The sequence below is a fragment of the Silene latifolia genome, chromosome 9, assembly GCF_048544455.1.
Source record: "Silene latifolia isolate original U9 population chromosome 9, ASM4854445v1, whole genome shotgun sequence".
In the NCBI taxonomy this organism is placed as follows: Eukaryota; Viridiplantae; Streptophyta; class Magnoliopsida; order Caryophyllales; family Caryophyllaceae; genus Silene; species Silene latifolia.
Genome location: NC_133534.1, coordinates 30,106,283 through 30,113,497, shown reverse-complemented (window position 1 = coordinate 30,113,497; position 7,215 = coordinate 30,106,283). Strand labels below are relative to the sequence as shown.

Below are 7,215 nucleotides of genomic sequence, written 5' to 3'. Positions count from 1 at the left end.
CTTTGGTCTTGTCGGAATTTGCGTTTGACAAGCGGTTTTAATTATTATCGAAACGAGCCAAAACCGACTCGTAAAATCCCGACTTAAACCCACTCCTTCCTTTCTTCCTTTCCTTTCCCGCGGACACCTCCCCTTCCCCCTTCCTTTTTCTGATTTTTCTTTTCTATCTTCATCTTCTTTGGTGTTCTAAAGCCTTCCAAAACCAAAAACACCATAAAACTAAGCAATTCAAGCTATTTTCACCATAACTTTCTCGTTTCTTGACGGATTTTCACATAATTTATATTTCCGGAATCCTGTTTTCGAGATCTACCTCCTGGTATATTTTAATTTCAGTTTTCTTGAAGTTGTTTTAAGACGATTTTTGGCATTATTTCGGTATTTATACTTATTATTGCGTTTTTATTGTTTATTTAGGTGAAGATTTGGAGGACGAGTTTGGGGACTCGTATATTGTCGAAGATAGCGGCTAGTGGCTTGTTAGGGTTTGGTTTTCAAGGTGCTAATTGCTCATTTTCTAGCTTAAGGTAACATATTTCGAGTTACTCGACGAATAATCGTCACATTCTTTGCTTTTTGTATGTTTTTTGTGATTTTTGCTTGAGTAGTAAATTTTCACATGATAAAATGTTTGCATGCATGCCTAATTCATGTTCTTTGTTAGTTTAAGTTAACATAATAGTATAGAAATGAATGGGAACGTTTAAGTAATGCTTAAAACTGAGTTAAAATGAACAAAAACGAAAAAAAAGGAGGAGTAGGGGTGGCGGCAGCAGGCCCGGCAGGCCCACGGCTGGCCGGGTCAGCCCGTTGCTTGTTTCGCGGTTTTCCATGCAATATTTGTCATTTCGGGTTTATTAATGTCATAGTTAGTATGAGTTACATATGAGTACACTTTTGAATTAAATCATATGAGTAGTAAAAATTATGTTAAAGGTAAAAATTATGTTTATATTGGAAGTTGCACATGTTAGTATAGGTTAGAAAATAAAATTGTAAAGAATAGGCTCAGAATGAATTATATAGCGATAATTGTAATGTTGGATGATTATGCCGAAAACTGAGCCTTGGTCCCTTTGACTGATTCGATGTCAGTCAATTGTGTGATTGGTCAGCCGCAATTTAACCCGTACCTGTCGCAGGGCTGGGGTTGCGGGTAAAAATTCGGTTGGATGAAATTTTATATGAATTGGATATTCGGCCTTTTTCTTGTTTTAGGCCATTTATTATATTTTTATTTCACATATGTAGTTAGTTGATTTAAGTAGCTTCTTATATTGTAGAAACGGCCCTAGATTCCCCGAAACCTTTAATATGGTTAATATTGTTAGAATTGGAAATTGGTATTGGATACTTATTGAGGATATTGTTGGATTGTCTGCTGAATAGACATTTATATAGCTTTTCACATGATAAAATGTTAGCATTTATGTTGGTAAGTTGGACTCTTTGCCCTCTTATGGTTAAGTGGGTGTCTTACTTGTCTTGTGTGGTGTGGGCTAAAGTATTCAAGCTAGGACTAGCTGGGACTAGGTCCTAGGTGAGTATTTCGGCCTTCATCATAGATAGGTCTTTATAGTCTTTGACGAGTATATGTTCACTGCTTAATAGCCTTTGTGTTCCTGACTTGGTGAGTTTATATCCAAGTTGGGGCATGACCTCGTTACTTATTTTGAGAGTAAGTGGTCAGCTTAAGTACTAGCCAACCCTTTGGTGGACTCCTTAGGGTACTCACTTTGTTTTAGAAAAATTGTGGGTCTTGGGTGCGGTGGTGTGTATCCGCATGTCTAGGTCTCATGATTTTAGGCTAGGGTTGTGTTGTGTCTTGGCCATGTTTTATTAATATTATCCGCTGAGCCAAGATACCGGTTCGATTACCTTCCCTACCTCGTGGTATAGACTCGAGTTACAGAGTGACTATTGACCGTGCTAAGAACTTATGCCTGTCTTTGATATATTGCCCTTTCTTGTATGGTGACTTTATGAATTGTAATAGGTGAGATGTAAGCCGGTTCTGATTGATAAAGTTTGGATTACTACTTGTTATATGTTTCACATGATAGTTTAAATTGGTCAGTTTAGTATTCATATGATAGAATACTTGGAAATTAGATTAATTATCATGTTGTTTACATGTTTCATTACATGTTACATTAAATATGACGTTTCGTGGCTGGGAGGACTCGAAGTTACTCCCCACTGAATTGTGGCTTTCGTGTTTGTATAAAATGCGATTGACAGGTACTTGATGCTTAGTTGGGGTTCACGGACGAGCTAGTGAGCAAGAGAACCTTGGACTTAGTTTGGTTTTTATTTTGTAGAAACCTTTAACTTTTGGTTTTGTATATATTTTAAAGGGACATATGTCTCCCTCTTCTATTTTGGTTTGTATCATTATATCCCCGTGTCTTTAGCGTGGTTATGTAAATAAGTTTATTAGCTTTTGCAGGTTTTTGGCACTCTTAAGTTGGAGATGTTTGTGAATGGTTTAGGAAAATTTTAAAAATTACAGGTTTTGTCTAGTTGAACCAATTACAAACATATCCTGTCAGTTTTTCTGTAGATTTTACGTTTTTAATTATAGCTAAATTTAAGGGTGTCACAGATCCGCCTCCATCGCAAAAGTCAACACATTTTTCATCGCGGCAGACTCTTTGTGGTAAGCCTCATATGCTTCCCTAGTGGCGGCACTCGGCCTAGCATTAGGTTCGGGTGGAGAGGCCTCGGTGAGGTAACGAAGCTTGTCGTCACCTTGGGCGGCTAATCTGAGTTGGGCATCCCAATCGGAGAAATTTGACCCATTCTCTTCAAGTTTACAACGATCCATGAAGGATCGGAGCCATGAAGCATTAGTGAGAGGTGTGGCGTTGGTGTTTGGAGTGGCCATTTGTTTTGAGAAATAAAAATGGTCTACAAAACGAAAATAGAAGTTTTAAAACATTTGTCGTTTTCAAAATAATAATAATAATACTTGTAAATATAATTTAAACAAGTTTTATTGCATTTATCTAGTGACCTCTACCCAACTTGATAAATGTTTCCAAGTCCCAAATTCATATTAACTTGGGCACGGGGTAGCCGATGGAACCCTTATCAATATAACTCGGTGGATTAACTCTTTAATCGATTCTAGTTTTAGAACTCTTGGTCGATAAAATTACTCTAATATTTATCTATAGCCCGGAACACATGCGACTATGGTCACGAATACTTCCGTTGAGGTCAATCCAAATTTCAAATAAATGTGTCCATGATCCAAATTCACATTAACTTGGGCACGGGGTAGCCGATGAAACCCTCATCAACATGAATTCGGGGGATAAACATTTATCACCCACTTCCCCTACGTAACAAGGTTTGTACCCCGGGGTGGCCGAGTGCACTCCCTCGCGAAATAGGTTTTCATGGTTTCTACTTTTTGGTAAGGCTATGTCTCAATTGTTTATTTTTAGCGAGAGGTCATGTCAATTTATTATCTATCACGTTTTAAGTGAACTAAAGTGGTGAACTACGATAATTGTAATTGACACGGTCGATAAACTCGATTGAAAAGATAATGCATGTTTTAGTTATGACAATTTAGCGATGCATGCAACATATAAATAAAATGCAAAGCATAAAAAATAAATCCTAGTATGGCCTTCCTAAAATAGTAAATCTAATAAACTATTACAAATTCGGAAACCAACTCCATTGGTCCCTTGAACTTCGGTCTTGGCACGCATCTCAAGGTAACACCGTCTTTAATGGATCGCCTTCTCGAGTGGCACCGTCTTCAAAGATCTCCGGAATAAATAAATTACATAACAAATTACATAATTTCCTATTATACATTTGTAATTAAAATAAAATAAATCTATTAAATTACAAAACGGTGATACGAGATCACAATAAATTACAACCGAATCGATATTCCCATATATTTCGGGCAATACCAATTAAAAACTAAGGCCATACTAAGTAAAATTACATAATTCAAAAATTACATAAAATAAAATTATAACAATCATAAATAAAATTCAGCATTATAATATGTATGAACATGCCCAATTTTATGCTAAATCGCCATTAAGGAGCCAATATCGTATATTAATCGGTTTTTACGGATTTGCGTGATTTAACCTTTTAAAAATCACAATAATTACATAAAATCATATTTATGTACTAGTTAATTACCCTAACCATCTTAGGACTCAAAATTAGTCTCCACTAACATATTGACAATATATAACTTATATATCTTAATATTGTTCATAAAAGGACTTAAAATTACAATATAATGCCATAAACTTCAAATAAATCATAAAAATTTCAAATAAATTTGAAATTTGAAATTTAAACTCATGAACATTCTGGAAAAATACCATGACACTCATAATGTTCAAAAACATAGGTAAAAAATTTCGAAAATTATCGAGGAAAAACAATGTTGCGGTTTATCGGAGTTATCAATAATAACCATAAAAATATGAGAAAAATTATTTTTATTAATTTTTCACTTTTAAATCTGAATTATATGATAAATGCAACATGTGACGTTTTTCGTTAGTCATGAAGTATGTTTTAGCAATTTTCACTAATTAAAGTCACTATTTATGTTATTTTTAATCAAAAATTCATAAATCATGCATAATGCCTTAATTATAGCCAATTATTTTACACACATCTTGTAAAATTGTATGTGACAACATACTAAATTTTTATGACTAGATTCGAAATATAACTCATGTTAACCTATTTTTTCATTTAAATTCGATTATATATTGAAAAAATCCATATTTCGAGCATAAAAACTCATAAAATTATGAAAGTTTACTGGTCATCAAAAGATAATATATTTGAAAACATATCCACAAATCACTGGCAAAATCAAAGTTTAGCTAATTTTAGTTCAAAAATGACATTTTTTTTATCATAAAATCACATTTTAATGCCATTATTATATAAAATGAACAATAAAAATCCATAAATTAACCAAAATATCCTAAATATATTTTAGGATCAGAAACTTTAACATGCATAATTAAATTCGTGATATATCATAATAAACACAAATTTATAAGTTTTATATGTTAATCGTATAACTCGGAAAAACAATAACCGATTTGCATGCAAACAACCTAAGGCTCTTGATACCGCTTGTTAGAAATCTATATCTCATTATTCTAAATATATTCAAATATGTTGTAATTAATTTAGTCATAAAATTAATTTAGATCTTATGCATGCAAATAAGAATAAGGATAAAGAAGAAATCGTCATTCTTACAATAGAAATTTCGGATTTTTGGGCACAAGCAAGATCTCCTTCTTGCTTGTTCTTGAGCTTCCTAATAATGGATGAACAAGGATTCAAGCTTAGAATCCCTCCCAACAGGCTAATATTATTAATACTAGAACAATATTAATCTAACTAAAAATTGACCGAAAACTATTATTTTGTCCTCTTGAATTTTCGGCCAAGGGAAGAGGAAATTTGGAGTTTTTATTTCTCTAGATTTTCATAAGATGTAGATAGATTATTATATTTCTCACACTATAAATAATGTATAATGTTATGAATGAAAATTAGAGAGAAAAACTCTCTATGAAGGCTAAAGAAAACCGATGGGGAGAGAGGAGAGAAGAGGAGGAGTGAGCCAATGCATGGGCAAGTAATTCTTCTCAGGAAAAATAGGTTTACATGGCTACAAACTAGCTTTAATCATTATGCTCTCCACTTAATAATTTAACACAATTTAAACATTGTATTCCCTCCAATATTTCGGTCCAAATAAGATAAAATGGAATGGATTCCATTTTATCTTTGTCAATTTATCAATTTGTCACATGTCACAAGTCATGTAAAATCGTCATGTATTTTTAATATATTAAAAATCAACGTATTAATAAAAATACGTCATGTACAAAATCGACTTAGTAATTGACAATTACTTGTACCAAAATGGTTTACCAATTATAAATTACAACATCTTGTATTTATAATAAATTATTCATTCAGTTTTAACTGTTTCCGTAAACAATAATTTCATTTAAGTAATAAAACAATTCGATCACTTAGACCGTATCTTATTTAATCAAATTACAATGAGACACGTAAATATTACTTCCAAAATCGTCCGTCAATTTTAAGTAATTTAATTAACTCTTATCGTCATACGATCAATTAAATAATCAATTAAGAGTGTTACCCTTTAGGTATGACCTAAGGGGATCAACTGATCACCACCGTCGCATGACAGTAATGTCAAACTCTAGTCGGCCAATCATTACCGATATGTGTGGACCAGTTGACTGTAAAATATGACTTCCCACATGTATTCTTAAAATGAGACTTAAACATGTGATCATCATGATCGACAGTACTAATCGCATTATTGTCAGAGGACACATATTCCAACAATACTTTCAGAGGTATTGGTGAGATTGTGGACATTCAACCAAATAACATTGAGTTCATCAACCCTTTTGCAAGAGAAGGAGAGGATAACCCAACACATAACCAACCACAAAATCAACACACAATGCCTAAATTTTCATCACATTCCGTACCAACCAAGGAGAACCTATGAAATGGTACTCCCACACCACAACATTTGACCGGTAATTTCATTGCAAAATCCGCATTTATACAACTAGTTGAGAGAAGTCAATTTTAGGGGATGCCTAGTGAAGACCCTCATTCTCATATGGAGACTTTTTGTGACTATTGTGATGCGATTTCTCAAACTAGAGTTACTCAAGACCAAATTCGATGGGTCTTATTTCCTTTTTCTTTGATTGGTATTGCGAAACAATGGTTAAAGAGCCTTGATAAAGCTACACTTGGTATTGACTCTTGGAAGAAATTGGCACTTGCTACTACATAAAGTTCTATCCTCCGGACAAGACTAACATGTTGAGAGCCCAAATCACCGAGTTCAAACAAAGGGACGAAGAATCTTTGTATGAAGCTTGGGAGAGATTCAAGGATACTTGCCGATCTTGTCCACATCATGGACTTAGCGTGTGGTTCCTTGTACAATAATTTTGGAATGGCCTATATGAAGACTCCCGAAACATTCTCAATATGGGATCAAATGGTGTTCGACCATATAGATATATGATTAAGTTTTGATAATGACAAGTGTGTGCCTCGTTTTATATAAACTCTTGCTCGTAATCGTTTGTTTAGTTTTTGTCAGATTAACTTAGGTTTACAAGTTAGCAAGTAATG

The 7,215-nt window shown here is 33.7% G+C and overlaps 1 non-coding gene across 1 annotated transcript; it reads right to left on the bottom strand.

Moving 5' to 3' along the window:
• Positions 1-6,894: 6,894 nt before the first annotated feature.
• LOC141603582 (small nucleolar RNA R71) lies at positions 6,895-7,001 on the bottom strand. The gene has a single exon (XR_012525446.1). It is a non-coding gene; the product is annotated as a small nucleolar RNA R71 (small nucleolar RNA).
• Positions 7,002-7,215: the final 214 nt, after the last annotated feature.